Source organism: Penaeus chinensis, chromosome 28, assembly GCF_019202785.1.
Source record: "Penaeus chinensis breed Huanghai No. 1 chromosome 28, ASM1920278v2, whole genome shotgun sequence".
Classification (NCBI taxonomy): domain Eukaryota; kingdom Metazoa; phylum Arthropoda; class Malacostraca; order Decapoda; family Penaeidae; genus Penaeus; species Penaeus chinensis.
The window spans coordinates 9,586,420-9,603,346 of record NC_061846.1 but is presented as its reverse complement, the minus strand read 5'-3'; positions in this window follow the sequence as shown (position 1 = coordinate 9,603,346).

The following is a 16,927-nucleotide window of genomic DNA, read 5'->3' as shown; positions in this document are numbered from 1 at the left end:
TTACCCCCCTAACTGGACCCCCCCAGCAATAAAAATAAAACCCGCCCTAGCCCCCTATCTCCTCCCCCCCCCTCATTCCCCCCCCCCTACACCCTAGCTACCTAACGCCTCCCCTCACGCCCCGCCCAGCCAGCCCCCTGCCCCACCAATGTCCCCCAAACCTGGACGGCCTAGACCTAAACGACTCCCCCCCGACCCCATCCTTACCACCCCTAATCCAGCCCTGCATCGGCCACCTACCGCCCTACCAACTACCCCCCGTACCTAACCCTGACCCTAAGCTCCCCCCCTTGCCCCCCCTAAAATTCCGCCCCCCTACCGCACCCCTTATGCCCCCTCCACTCCAAACTCCCTAATCCCCCCGACTACCCCCCTACCTCAACTCTCCCTCTACGCAGCCCTAACAATACCAAGGACTAACCGCCTCCCCTACCGCCACACCGCCCTCCATCGCCTCTGCCGCCAACTACCCTAATCACCCCCCCTACCTACCCCCTGCCCCTACCCCCTCCCCTACCACGAAGATGTAGAGACCCATGCCGGCCCTACAATAACCACAAACCTACATCCCATACAAAGAGCCCCCCCACTGCCCCCCTAACCCTTGGCCCTACTACACACCAGCAAAAACTACCCTGACAAGAGCCTAAAGTCCCACACTACCCCCCACCAACTCAACCTAGCCCCACCGCCTGAACCTCCCTAAAACTAACCCTAACGCTAATAGAATAAACCCTAGTTGTTGGTGCCCTCAAAGCTAACTTACTATACTACTAAAATCGCCCTCTAAAATAATATAAATGCCCTATACCTAACCTAAAATATGCCCAATAAGGGCCCAAAACCCCATTCTACCCCCCACTAAACTATCCCTCCTCTAAGATACAAACTCATGTGCCCTACCTATGCCCCACAACCCTAACTTAACCACCTACATGCCCTATTATATAGCTTGGCTGTACCCATAACCATGCCCCCTATTGTGCCCTATATAAAACAAACTAAACCTAAAACATGCCCTAAACCATAAAACAAAGCCACCACTACTAACTACAAAAAATGCCCTACCCCTACAGAACCCTACCAAAACTAATTAAACCTATGCCCAAAATAAATAGCCCTAATACCAAACTAAAATAACCTGCCCTACTAATAAACCCTAAAAAAATAATATATACTAAATAGTGCCCTAAAAAATATACAACCCATAAATGCGCCTAAACAAATACCTAAACAAAACCCTACCCTACTACTAACCCAAAAATAACCGGACCCCCAAAATAACAATATAAAAATACCTAAACAAATACCAAACCAACCCTAGTAATAGACCAAAACCAAGAAACCCTAAATATATAAACCTATATAAAAAAAACACCCTACATATACCAGCCCCTAAGTGTGCCCTATACACCCCCCACCATGCCTAAATAAGAAAATAACCGAACCTATAGTAAAAAATACAAATAAACCCTATAAAGCCCTAATACTAAAAATGCCCTAAACTGCCTAAACAAACCGCAAAGCCCTAAGCCCTACCATATTGCCCTACCCATAATAATGCCCTATAATAAAAACGATTGCCCTAAATACCACCAAATACTAAAACTACCATAAAAAACCTATAAAAATAAATACCATGCCCTACCCTAAACCTCTACCCCAAAACCCCTACCTAAGAAAAGCCCATATAACCCAAAATATAACTAACTAAGCCCACCTATACTAGACGCCTAACTATGTATACCCTAATAACTACCTAAACCTAAAAATAAAAAAAAAACAATATAATTAACTAAGCTACCTAGACAAAACCCAATGACCTATAAAAAAAGTATATTTAAACCTACCAAACCTTACGATATATAAGCCATAGCCCTATAAATACTATAGTAATAAACCCAACTACCATACAATACACTACTAGAACCTAACCCTAATAACCAACCAAAAATATATAATAATAAAAACCAACAACCTATAAAAAATAGAACCACTAAAAAACCCTAAACAACCCAGATATACAACCACCAAACCCTAATAAAAACTAACCCAAGTAACTAATAACTACTACCTACCTACCTATGCCCTAAACCCAAAGATAACCCTAAAACACCACCCCGAAAAGCGCCCTTATAAAACTATGCCCCCTACTACCTGCCCTAGCCAAGGCTAACCCCTACCTAATAATACTAACAACTTAACTAACCAAACCCATGCCTACCCCAACTAACGAAAGTAACCTACCTACCTAATAAAAAGACAAACTATATACCTACCAAACGCAACTACCCCAAAACCCTAAACCCCCCCTATGCCCTAAATCGCAAAACCACCTAAAATAATAAAACCCCCCCCATGCCCCTGACTGTACATCCCAACCCCCCGCCCGACCCAGCCCGCCCCCACCCCTAAACTCCCTCCTGTTAAGCCCCTAAGCCCTACGTAAGGCACATCCTCCAGACCCATCGCCTCTCCCCTATTGCCCCCCCCCCTATCCTACCCTAGCCCACTCCCTCATACCCCCGCCCCATACCTAAATGGGTGCGGCCCTATGGCCCTCTAATACTATCTACCCTACCACCCCTCCATAGGGTATCACCCATTTGCCATATTGCCTTATCAATAAACCACACTCTTTACAATGCCTTAAAAAACCATTACTTAAATAAAACGTTTAGAACGTTATAGTTACCTATGTGCCCTTAACCCACCCACCCCTCCATGTCCATAATCTACTAACCCCCCACCCCCCCTCCATAGGGTTGGGTTTATCACGCCATTTTCCTTAGAAAAGTAACCTCTTCCACCTCTTGCCTCACTCTCCTAAACCACTTACAAGTAATATAACTATATATACCATATTGCCCTTAAAAAGTTTTTGTTGCCTTGAATGAACCCTGCCATTGCCCTTTTAAAAATCAATTTTATAAAAATAGATAAAATAGATAAGAGTAAAGACAATTATTAAAAATAAGCCTTATTTATAAATTTATTGCCTTAATTATAATTAGAATACCATTAATAACTAATCTACCCCTCTTGTCATCACTCATCTCAACTTCTTCTCTCTAGGTTACCTCTTCTCAATAACCACTCTTCTTTCTCCACATCTCGGCTCTCCTCTTCTTTTCTCTCCCATAACACTCATCTCTCATCGATTACCAATATTAATAAGGCTTACCACACTCTTCTCTCGATATAGAAAAAACCTTACCACTCTCTTCCTCTCTCTCAATCTCTGCTTCCCTCTTTATATAAAAAGGCCTTAACCTTATAATTAATAATTAAAAAACCCTTCCTCTTCTTCATCCGCGATTCCTTCTTCTCTCCTTCTTCTTTATTCTCTCCCTTCTCTCCATCCTTCTCTAAAAATTAATTATAATTACCTTCTTCCTTATATTAAATTGCCTTAAAAATTAGAGGCCCATACCCTCTTCTTGACTTAAAACTTACCTCTTCTCTCGCGACGTACATCTTCTCAATCTCTTATTCTCCTCTCATTCGCTCTCCTCTCCCTTCTTTCTCTCTCTTATAACCTGATTAACCTCTTCCTCTCATTCTCTACCTCTCTCAATTTCCTCTTACTCCTGGCAAATTAACCATCTTCTCTCCGGGCTCTTCTACCCAAACTACTTCATTCCTCTCGACGAAATTCTCATCCCCTCAACCCCCCCCCACCCATATCTGAATCATTTCCCTCTCAACTCTTCTACATTTCTCCCCCGTCATTCTCCTCTCCGTTCTCGTACACCCAACTCTTCTTCCTCCGATTTCATCCTTCTCTTCCTCAAGTCTCTCCTCTCTCAATAAACACTCTCTCTCTCAACCTGGAGATCGCAGTCTCCTCTTCTCTCAGCCACCTACCTCTTTCTCCGCTAAGCTTAAATACCTCTTCTCCTCACAATCGGATCTCTTCTCTCAGACACAGTTCTTTACCTCTTCTCGGATCCCAAGAGACATCTTCCTCCTGCATCAAGTCCCTTTAACCTCTCTTCTCGCTCTACAAATCTCCAAAACCACCTCTTCTCAAAGAACAAATTAAAAATTATTAAAAACCTATTCTCAACTCCACTCCTATCTTCTCCATCTCCACCCTCCTCCCCCTCCCTTCTTCTCCATATCGCACCTAGCACATCTCCCCTCTCTTTCTCATCCTCTCTCTCTGTGTGCCTTACGCCACATCCCTCTTTATAAAACCTCTTTCTCTCTCGCCTCACCATCTTCTCACAAATCTTCTTCTTCTCTCAATCTTTAAACCTTTAAAACCTTCGTTGCCTATTAACCTTTAACCTCTTTACCAATATTATACCTTCTATATATAAATATTACCTCTTTCTCTCCCATCTCCTCTCTCTTAAACTTCCTTAAATACCTTTAAAACCTCTTCTCCCCCAACATCTCCTCCTCTTAATCATCTCTCTTCTCCGTTACCCTTCGATCTCTCTAAAAAATGCCTTAACACTTCTTTTAATAATTAACCACTTCCTCTCTCCTCACCACTCGACCAATAAAACCCGTCTTCTCATCTCGTCAGGTCCCTAGTCTTTACCTCTTCTCTCTCTCTTCTACTCACTCCTCATCGCCTCTCTCCTCTCTAGTTAAAAACCATGCCTTAAAATTGCCTTACCTCAATCTTCTTCCAGTCTTCTCTCCTAAAATACCATTACTTACCAAATCTTCTCTATCTCTCCCTCCTCCTTTCCTTATTAATTTATTATATTCAACCCCATCTTTCTCTCTACATAAAAAGAAAACTTAACCTCTTTCTCACAAATCACTGATTGCCTTACCGTTCTTCTCTCATCCTCTCCAGCCACTAATCTCTTCTCTCACTCTCTCGGTTCACACCTCTCATACTCTCCTCCTACTCGTCTCGTCTTCCTCTCTTCTGCATCATGCGCTTCTCTCACCTTCTCTCTCCCTTTCCATCCTCACTCTGCCTATCTGGGCAATGGAACAACATACATTATACAGACACACATACACATACACAAACAATATAATATAGTATATATATATATATATATTAATAATATGTGTGTGTGTGTGTGAGTGTGTGTGGTGTGTGGTGTGTGTGTTTGTGTGTGTGTTGTGTGTGTGTGGTCTAACTATTAATGATTATATTATTATATAGAGATTTGAGGAATTATTAATAGTATATTTTGTGAGAGAGTAGAGAGAGAGAGAGAGAGAGAGAGAGAGAGAGAGGAGAGATGAGGGGGATGTTCATTGCCCCAGTTTATAGTATATATAATAATAGACAGATAGATATTTAGATAGAATAGATTAGATAGATAGATAGAATAGATAGATTTTTATTAGAGTATATGGGAGTTAGGGGAGATATATATCATTGGAATAAAGATACAATAATATGTGGTGCTTGTGTGTGTGTGTCGCATCTGAGTGTGGCGTGTGTTAATACAATTATTAAACCATCTATCTATGCTATCTATCTATAAATGTATACTATATATTGTGTGGTGTGTGGATTGTGGTATAGTTATATATAATAATTTATATTGTCGGTGTGTGTTGGGGGTGGGTGTGGTGGTGTGTGTGTGTTGTGTGTGTGTGTAAATATTATATATGTATTATACATATATATTATATAATAGATAGATGTATGTAAAAATGTACACAATACACAAGAAAAAAATAAAACACTCGCACCGAAACAACACACACACACACACATATATATATAAATATATAAAAAAAGTAAAATATAATTATAAATATGTATGTATGCATATATATACCATGTATACATATATATAAGTATACATTATACATATATACAAATAAGTATATGTATATATACATATACAAATACCACACTGTGGAATTCCATTTGAAAACCAAATTGTAAGTAGAACAATACGAAGGGAAAGTGCAGTAAAACACACGAATCTGGCCGGAAGTGCCTTTTCCGCAATTACTGTCTTCACAATCCGAGCAAGGATAAGCAGAAATGCGAGAAAGCTACTTCAATATTACGTGTGTTTTTCCTTGCATTCCTTCGTGTTCACTACAACACCAACAACAACACACAATACACACAACAACACCCAAAACACACAACACACCCACACATCAAAATACAGAAACACAATCAACACACACACACACACACACAACATAACACACTACACTACACCCCAAAAACACAGTACAACATATGTATGTTAAATATATATATAAATATATATATATATAAATATAAATATATATAAAATACATATAAAATTAATTTCAACAGCTATTATATGTGTAAATGATATAATGTGTAGGTTTTATACTATAAAATATATATGTAAATAAACACATAGCATACATAAATAATAAATTATAATATAAATAAAATAGAGTAATTATATAAAATACAATTTAATATAATATTATAATATAATATATATATAATATATATATATATACAACAATACACACACTCACACACACACATATTAAATATATATATATATAAAATATATAAATATATATAATATAAATAATATATATGCATAATATTGTGTAGCGTGGTGTGTATTGTTCACACTCACTATTTCTTATCTACCTTTCTCCCCTTTATCTCTCACTCACGTCATCTGCATTATATATATAAATATTATACATATATATATAAATAAGTATGCAGGTGTGTGTGTGTGTGTGTGTGTGTGATGTGGTATGTATAAATAAAATATGTGTGTGTGTGTTGTGTGTGTGTTTCTTTACCTCCTCCGCTTCCTCTCATCTAACATGAAGCTTCCACTAAAGAGAAATGTATAAAACAAGTTATTTTTTTTTTTTTTAAGTATTACACATTGCGATACGATGAGGAAAGATATAAATATATCTCTGAATATAATTTGAAAAATAAGATAATGAGTTGATATGAATAAACAAATGGAACTCAATGAGCATGCTTCTCCTTCTCTTTACTCCCGTTTCCTCTTTTCCTTCCTCCTATCCCTCTTCTCTTTTCTTTTCATTCTCTTCATTCTCCTATCCACGCCCCCCTGCCCCCCCCCCCCCCCCCATCCTCAAACAGTAGAAGCCCATTGCCACCTCTTCCTCCCTACAAAGAAGTCCGAAATTCCCCCAAACTTCCCCTAGTGCAAGACAGACCATATTCGTGGAGAGGCGAGGAAGGTAGTGTGGTGAGCAAGTGGGAAAAACCCGAGGGACTGCCGCGCGACGCTCACCGTTAACAGACCCGTCAACGGAATCTGAGTCACGAACAAAGGTTAAATTGCGGCGTTCTCATGTTAGGACGTCGCCTCATCCAGGACTGATCGGAAAGCCGCCACCAGGTGGCTCTGGCAGTGACGGCCGCGAGGAGGGTGAAGCTTTTGTTTAACATCTCACATGACTAGTTCAGATGCGCGGGTTTTCACAAAGGGGAAAAGCCTCATCCATTGAATTCTCCTACATTTTCGTTGATATTTAATTTGATGAGACCCTGTCGAATTGGCTCCCATTGTTTCGAGACGAAGGGGTGTCGATATTGTCCGCGGTAATGGCGGGATCGTTTTCCCTTTTTTTTTTTTTGTTCTCTCCGTGCCTCTCTTTTCTTTTTCCCCTCTTTGTTTTCTCGGGGTGTAATATAAGGCCGTGTGGGAATGTGGGCTTGTCATTGCAATGTTCTTGATAGTCATTGCAATATTTTCAAACTGCAGACAAAGGCGACGAGTTTAAATGAATGAAAAGATACATATCCGAGAGCGCTCACAGCTCCGTATAAATATTATTTTAATAAAAATCACTGGCAGCTTGGAAAAAAAAAAAAGAAGAGAAAAGAGAAAAGGAAAGAAGAAACAATCCAATACAAAAACAAAACAAATATGAAACAGATTGATATCCTGTTAACGGACATAACGTACAGAATAAAAACAACAATTGGCTGGCTATAGTAAGCGAACATGAAAGAGCGCCCATAGGCCTTGACTTGGCCAGCGACAGACGCCCTCAAAGGTAATGGATAAATTGCATTGGGGACATATATATATACACAATATGTATTTGTGTTTGCGTTTGTGTGTGGTGAGCGTTTTTTGTTTTGCGTTTTGACGTTGTTTGTGGTGAGACGTCTGTTTGGGTGAGCATTTGTTTTTTTTTAGTGTGAGCGATTTTGTTTTTTGTGTGTGGTTTTAGCGTTTGTTGTGGATGAGCGTTTGTTGGTGCTAGCGTTGTTTGTGAGGTGAGGCGTTTTTTGAGGTGGAATCGATTTTTTTTTTTTTTTTTTTTTTGTCTATGTTGAGCGTTTGTTTATGGTGAGCGTTTGTTTATGGGGGGCGTTGTTGTTTGTGATATGAGGCCGTTTTGTATCTATGGTGATAGAGCGTGTTTTGTTTGTTTGAACTGCCGGATGTGTTAGAGGTGAGTCGTTTTGGTTAGTGTGAGCCCGTATGTTAGGGCGTAGACAGCGTTTGGTTAGAGGTAGGAGGCGTCATGTTATGTTGTGAGAGCGTATTTATTTGTGGTGAGTAGTACAGCGTTTGTTTGAGTGAGAGCCGTAGTATTGTCTGATCAATACTTATGTGTTGAAGAGCGTGTTTGTTTGGTGTTGACGTTTTTGTTTGTTGGTGAAGGGCTTTTTGTTGTGTTGACCTTTTTGTTAGAGGTGAGCGTTTGTTAGTGGTGAGCATTTGTTTATGGTGAGCGTTTTGTTTGTGGTGAGCGTTTGTTTATGGAGAGCGTTTGTTTGTGCTGATCATTTGTTTGTGTTGAGCGTTTGTTTGTGGTGGGCGTTTGTTTGTTTTGAGTGTTTGTTTGTGTTAAGCGTTTGTTTGTGCTGATCATTTGTTTGTGTTGAGCGTTTGTTTGTGGTGAGCGTTTGTTTGTGGTGAGCGTTTGTTTGTGTTTGAGCAGAGCGTCTGTTTGGTGTTGAGGAGGAAGCGTCTTTTTTTTTGAGGTTGAGGGGAGGCGTTTGTTTGTGTTTGATTCGAATTTGTTTGTGAGAGCGTTTGTTTGTGGTGAGCGTTTGTTTGAGGTGAGCGTTTGTTTGTGCTGATCATAATATTAATAAGATTAGCCTACTAGTAACTAGTAAGTGGGTGAGCGAATGTAATTATGTTATGAGGCGTATATAAATAGATTATGCGCGAATTATGTAAAATTGATATGAAGACGCGAATAATAGATAATACGTAGTGTGCCAGTTGAGTGTGGGATGGCCGGAGTGTGGGGGTAGTGGTGTTGTGGTGGTATAACAGAAATAACTAAAATCATCATACCCTTACTTATTTAAATAAGTAAGGAAAAGCACATTAGCGGACTCCAACTTGGAAGAATTACGCTGCTCCACACTCTCTCTGCCCATCCTGGCTCTGACCCATATCCTGGAGATTCTGCATAAAAAGAATCTGGTGAATCTGTCAGAAATGACAATATCAACTGTGACCTGTCGAAAATTAGGGGAAAGCCACACAAGTCCCTGACTGACCATATCTTATCAGTTCGAAAATATTTACAAAAGAAGGAATAAAAAACAGAGGTACGCAACAACTTATGGACGCCCGTCAGTTACGGAGTCAAAGAAGGTACCCATAAGGTACCAATTTATTTGCAATTATGGGGGGTGGGCTGGCCGCTGCTAGGTTTTTTGGCCATGATCATATAAGTTCTTGGCTAAGTAGAGCTAAGACTAAAAAAACTTATATGAGAAGACTCTTAACTACTGAACTAGTCTACTATGAGAGAGATGCTCAGTACTTAGTATCTGGGAGGACAGCTGGGATACTACTTTATGGTTGCTCAGCTTGACTTCAACTTATGAAGACAATTGCATCTAACCTTTTGCTAGCTGCTACCACTTTTAGAGACCTAATGCGCAATCGGTGGGGGGGCAATTAGCTGTGCAGCACATTGCTTAAAAAGGGCTGGGAAACTCTAATAGAACAAACATGGGGTTCCCTAACGGGGGGGTAAAAAACTTAGAGGGGGGGGTATTGGGGGGGGGGGAGGGGGGGACTTGGGGGGGGGGGGGGAGGGGGGGGTGGGGCTTGCACTTTAGTGCTGTTGTGCAATAAAAAGAAGCTTGTGCATCCCATAGGGGCGTGGTGGTGGCTTCAGGGGGGGGGGATGCTGGCAGGGCAGGGGACATTCGTCAGGGGGAAGCTTTAACATAGAGGGAGCTCGCCTTGAAGTTTATGCTGTGGGGGGCTGGGGGGGGGGGGGGGGGGACTATGCTTCATAAATAAATTATAGATTGAACACCCAGTTTCATAGGCAGCATAAGCAACTGGAGAGAACTGCCATGTTAGAATGTGAGCTGTGGATTCTGCTTTCTAACTAACTACCTGCTAACTTGTCAGCTATTAAATAATTAAAAAAGCAAAGCACTCACTTGCTACTACTACTAGATCATCCATCATTAGAACGCTTGCTTCTGGAGCTGCCTTAAATCTGTGCATTAATATTGTTTGCTGCTTACTGCTAGCTTTGCTGAACTTTTGCTGACATCTAGCTACTCCAGTATGGCTAACTAGAAAGGGCTAACATTATACGATCACTAAGCTGCTACTGAGTACTATACTAACAAAAAGCTAAATTGCAAAGACTATCTCTAATATTAGTACTAAATGCTAAGTACCGAGAAGATTAGGCTCGCTCACTAAAGTCCTAAGCACATAGCTGCTACGTTGCTAGGTGACTAGTTTGGGATGCTATATACTAGGGTTTACTTCTTCCTCTGCTTGTTGGCTACTTTTGTGCTGCGACAATTGCTAAATGGCTTGAATCCTTGCTGCAGCTGATATATATATGTGTCAGACGAAAACGTGGCTTTGTGGCAGCTATTGCTGCTAACGTTTTTTGTGAGAGGATAAGTGGGAGAGGTAAGGTTCAAAGGATAAGTGTAAGGGAGGATGATATAGTTTTTCCATTTTCATGTTGTGCTATTTGCTAGCTTGTGCTTGGGTGTGTTGCTTGCTGCTTAGCTGCTAACTAGAACTGCTGAGCTTACTGCTGAGCGGTAACATTCGGCTGCAGCACTAACTGTGAGTTGTTGACTTTGTTGCTGCAGTGTCTGAGCGGTGATGCTTGCTTTTTTAGCTTGCTAACTTTGCTGGCTGACTAATGGCTGATAGGACTTTCTCATTTTTTTGAGCTTGCTGCTCTAACTAGAATGCTATAATTAAATGCTTTTGGCTGCTTAAAGGGTATCTCTCTCAGAACTACTTTGTTTTTATTTATTGCAGCTGGTTTTTTTTGGCTATTTTGCTGGCTAGAGATTTCTACTATACTACACTACAACTCTCATTTTTTTTTTGCTAAGGCTGCTGAGTCTACTGGTGCTTGAATTTGCCTGCTGCTACAAGCTATTTTGCTAGCATAGACTCTATATGACTGTAAACTATCTCCTTAATGGTGTTTTTGGGCTTGGCTCACTTTTGGCTCATCATTTTGCTCCATGCTTTTTTGATTTTGCTTTGGCTTTTTGCTTTGTTTTTTGTGCGCTAAGAATAGCTAGCTAATTTATGTTGCTTGCTCAAGCAAGCTCTTGCTGACTTTATTCGCAAAGAGCAGTATTCTGCCTATCACTACTTAAACATCTATAATATGTTAATTTATATTTATTGTGTGGTCCATTTTGCTGTCTATTTTTGCTGGCTGCTATGGTTTGCTATTTTTGCTTGCTATGCTTGATTAGCTTCTAACTATTTATAAACGTTTAACTGATAACGTGTTTGAAAGATTGGATGTAAGGAGTTTAAGTAGGGAGGGAATGGTGGGTGGGTGTTAGGGCCAAGAGTGGGGATACTCCTGATGCCCACCCTCCGGTTAGGCCGACGGGTGACCTTGGGTGCATACGATGTGATGATGGAGGTCAGCGATAGACCCGCAAGTAGTTCCATAATAATAATTAAAGCCTTCTGTCTGTGCATTGCTAATTGCAACTATCAGAATTATTTTTGGTTGGGCCTGCTACAGCTACTCATATAGAGAGCAGGCAATTGCTAGCTCTACTTGGGCTTGCTAAACTTTTTTTGCATACAATTTGCTTGCTAGACTGCTTATGGTTTATTATTTTGGCTTTTCGCTTAGCTATAGCTACTGTGCTGCTATGGCTAACTTAAATAAATCAACTATTGCTAGCTGCTGCTGGCTACTATTGTTACTGCTCTGCTACTGAAAGAAACGAACATTCCTCTCTACACAAAGCAGCTCAATCTTCTGCTGCGATAGATTTTGCTTGTTGTGCTGTGCTCAAGTCAGCTGCGGGGTAAGGGTACCATTTTGCTGCTAATTACTTAGAAGCTATTTGCTGGGGCACATTTTTGCTGTGCTTTTCAACTTTGCTAACCAAATTTTGGCTTGCTACAAGTGCTGATTTTTTTTTTGCTGCTGCACTGCTCTGGATTTTGAGCTAAATAAGCATTTTGCTGCTAGGATGACAGTGGACTTGCTAGACTTTTGCTAATTATTTTTGCTTGCTCTGGGGCATTTTATTTTGTTGTTTTTTGTTTTGGTTTTGCTTTTAAGCGTGGCTGGCGGAAAGGTCAAAGGACGATATGAGATCCTGCAGATAAGCATTTTGTTGCTAGGCTGTGCTAAGCTAAAAAACTCTGCTAGAAAAGGATAATACTATGCTTACTTTAGCTACTTACTTCTTCTAACTGCTGCTATAATAATTGGCTGCTTTTCTGCTAAGCTAAGGCTGATATCTTATGCTGCTATTGCTGCTACTGTGCATTTATGGTTGCTTTTCTGCTTATGTTAATTTGCTGCTCTAGCTCTGCTATTATGGGCTATTTAGAATCTACTGCTTACTTGTTGCTGCTCTGCAATAGACAAATACACATCTTGCTGCATTGAAAGTTTAGCTTAAACTCCTACAAAGGGATAAACAGAGGCAAGTTTGGGGGACCAATTTATAGCTGGCTACAAGGCAGCTGGGGCTTAGGCTCGTGCAATGCTAAACAGCTAGTTATTTGCCTGTCACTTAGAGCTGGATGCTACTAGAACTAAGCTGATGCCTGGTTGCTTTGCTTTACTTCCCCCTTCCTCTGAGGCGCTAGTTTAGTTGCTGGCTGCTTGCAAACTATTTTTTTTGCTGCTGCGGCTGCTTGCTGAGGCTGATTGCTGAAAGCTACTGGGTATTTTGCTGCTAGCTGACTAGACTTGCTTGGTAAAGACCTTTCGATCGAAAAACTCCTCTGCTTGTGCTTTATCATTTTTTGCTCTTTGCTGAACTGGGCTTAACTTAGCTTTTGACTGATATTTTCTCATGCTTATAGACTACTAGCTTTGCTTACTTTTGGCTGAGCTATTGCTGCATGCTACTTCCCCTTTTCTACCCACCTCTTAGCAATTTGCTTAGCTAGCCTTTGTGCTAACGATTTTGCTATGCTGGTTATTTTGCTGGCTACTTCCTTTTAGTGTTGCACCATTTTTGCTCTGCCTTTTTAGAATAAGTAAAGGGTACCATTTTTTTGCTGCTGGCTGAGACTCAAACTACTTCTTGCTGCTGTTACTCTCTCCTCTCCTAAAACATTTTTTTTATCAACTCGCAAATGCTGCTACCTCTGACTTTCTAATTTGCTGCTACTTTCTCCTTCTTCCTCTTTACTTCTCTTCTCTTCCTCACTCTTTTTCCTAGCTTTTCCCAATATTTCTTTCTCCTTCCCTATCAACACGTATGACCCCCCCCCCCCTCCCCCCCCCCCCCCCCCATGAGTGACCCGCCCACCTCCCCACCCCATGCACCCCACACCCCCCCTGGACCCCGACACCCACCCCCACCAATTGACCCTGAACCCCCTAGAGATCCCCCTGACCCCCCCCCCCCGCCCCCACCCGCCCCCCCCCCCCCAATACCCCCCACCAGCCCCTCCCCCACCCCCCTGTTGACCCCCCCTGAAGTGAACCGCAACACGTATGATATGAGACTGGACCCTTGACCCACCCCCATGACCCCCCCATGACCCGCCCCCACGAATGACCCCCCCCCCCCCCCCCACATGACCACCCCCCCCCCCACTACACTGACCTATGACCCTGACCCGCCATTACCCCCACCCCCCCCCGCCCCCCCCCCCCGCCCCCCACCCCCCACCCCCACCCCCCCCCCGCCCCCCCCCCCCTGCACCCCCCCCCCCCCCACAACCTAACCCCACCACCCGCCCCCCCCCACCCCACCCCCCCCCCATGACCCCCCCTGACGACCCCCCTCCCCCTGACATGACCAATATGACCCAGACCTGACCCCCCCCCTAAAAAGACCCCCCGTCCCCCTTACCCCTGACCGCCGCGCCCACCCCCCCCCCACCCCCCCCCTCACCCCCTAATACCACCCCCCGCCTGAAACCCATGACCCCCCCACACCCCCCCCCCACCCCTGACCCACCCATGACCCCCCCGTTGTGACCACGCCCCCCACCCCCCCCCATGACCCCCTGACCCCCCCCCCGTATGAACCCCCCCCCCACCACCCCCCTGACCCCTGAAACCCGTAATGACCCCCAACCCCCCCCCACCTGACCCCTGAAGACCCCCCCCCCTCCCCCCCCCCCCCAACAATGACCCCCCCCCCCCGCCCGCGCCTGACCCCCAAGTAATGACCCCCGCCCCCGCAGCCCCCCCCCGCCCACCCCCCCCTCCCCTCGCCGAAAGAAAAATGTTGTTGGTTTATTTTATATGATATAAAAATTTATACAGCAGATTCCTTCCTCGTAAATTAAGAAATAGGCATTATTTTTTGAATATTTGTAATTATAGTTACCCGATTTCGAATATAGTCGAAAAATGTTCTACGTTTCCTTCCCTCCTGCACCCACCCCCCTCCTCCCGCTTGAAAATCACATCCACCCTCTGTGATATCTAGTAAAATCACACCTTAAAAAATGATAATAATGTGGCGTAAATAATTTAGAATGTTGTATACGAATTTAAAAAAAAGAAAAAAAAAAAAAAAAAACACAACAAAAACCACCACTTGTAGAGATGCAATACTAATGTATACATAGGTCAACAGAGTATAAAAAGAATACATAGTAAGGAGATTGGAGAAGTTGGTCCGAATGAAATCTCTGAAAATATTCACAATATAAATCAACAAACACCAAACAATCATCATACATCTTTATCAGTTATCAAAATTAATTTTTAAAATTAACCCATCATCAGATTCTCAATAAATATCAACATCATCGCTATCATTATCATTATTATTACCAATCAACTGCTATCAGTATATCGATATTATACCAATCATTCGGTCATCGTTATTATAGTATTACCATACAACGTTATCATTAATCAAAATCATCATACCACATCGCTATCATTATCATTATCCATCTCCGACCATCTTTCGTTCCGTGCCCGACATCAATATACCTTCAAATATTCACCATCATCGTTATCATTATTATTATTCTCACCATCATCGTGCCCGTCATCATTCTCATCACCACGAGCCGCCAGCCATTCCTGGCACCTGCTCGCCTCCCCGGGAGTGAGTCTTTCCTGCCAGTTCGCATTTCCTCCGTGGACAAAGCTATGCCATGTCTCATTGTCACGCCACGGCTCGGCGGGTGGCACTGGGAGGCGACGGGGAGGCAGTGCTAGTGCCTGAGAAGTGCCAGTTGTGATGAGAGGAGAAGATGGAAAGAAGAAGAAAGAGGTGGATTAGGCAGGAGAGGGAGGAGAGGGGGAGAGGGAGAGGGAGAATAAGAAAGCAAAGGGTGTAGAGAAGAGAACAAGGTTAATTTGTTATCTCATTTCTACTCGAATCAGTTGCACAAAAGGCAGGATGGGTTATGGGAAATGCTGGAGAAAGGAGGGGGGGGGGGGATGAGGGAGGAAACGAAGGAGAGAAAGAGGAAAAAAGACGTCCATTTTGTCTCTCCTCCGCCCTGGCACTATGTTTCAGAGGAGAGGTCTAGAGCACTAGCGCCTCTGTGTTCTGGCGGCGCTGACAAAGGCTGGAGAAGGCGTGCTTATGCTGACCATGTTTTTGTAAAGGTTTGAGATTCGTATTTTTCTCTTCCATTCTTTCTTTTTCTCTTTCTCTCTTTCTCTCTCTTTCTGGGTAGGTATATATTTCTTTATCTATCTCTTAATCTATCGATCGATCTCTTTATCGATCTATCTGTCTACCTAACTCTCTCTCTCTCTCTCTCTTTCTCTCTCTCTCTCTCTCTCTCTCTCTCTCTCTCTCTCTCTCTCTCTCTCTCTCTCTCTCTCTCTCTTCTCTCTCTCTCTCTCTCTCTCTCTCTCTCTCTCTCTCTCTCTCTCTCTCTCTCTCTCTCTCTCTCTCTCTCTCTTCTCTCTCTCTCTCTCTCTCTCTCTCTCTCTCTCTCTCTCTCTCTCTCTCTCTCTCTCTCTCTCTCTCTCTCTCTCTCTCTCTCTCTCTCTGTCTGACTTTGTCTTTTTTATTATTCTTATTATCCTTCACATTTCTTTACAATCTCTTTCTTTCTCTCTCTCTCTCTCTCTCTCTCTCTCTCTCTCTCTCTCTCTCTCTCTCTCTCTCTCTCTCTCTCTCTCTCTCTCTCTCTCTCTCTCTCTCTCTCTCTCTCTCTCTCTCTCTCTCTCTCTCTCTCTCTCTCTCTCTCTCTCTCTCTCTCTCTCTCTCTCTCTCTCTCTCTTTCTCGCTCTCTCTCTAAATCTCTTTCTCTTTCTCTGTTTATTAGTCTGTCCTTTCATACTTTTCTCCCTTTGTATCTATTTTCTTTTTCTTATCCCTCCTTCTTCATCTCTATCTTTCTGTTATCCTTTCTGTTTATCTGTCTGTTTCTGCATTTTCTTATTTCTCCATTTCTCTATTTACAGACATCCTCCTCCCTTCCTTTTCCTTTTCTACCCCCCCCCCCCCCACCCCTTCTCTCCATCTGCTTCTCTTGCTTCCTCTCTATCTATCCTATCTATCTTTGTCTCCTTCATTATCTCCACATTCGCTCAAGCTCATCTATCA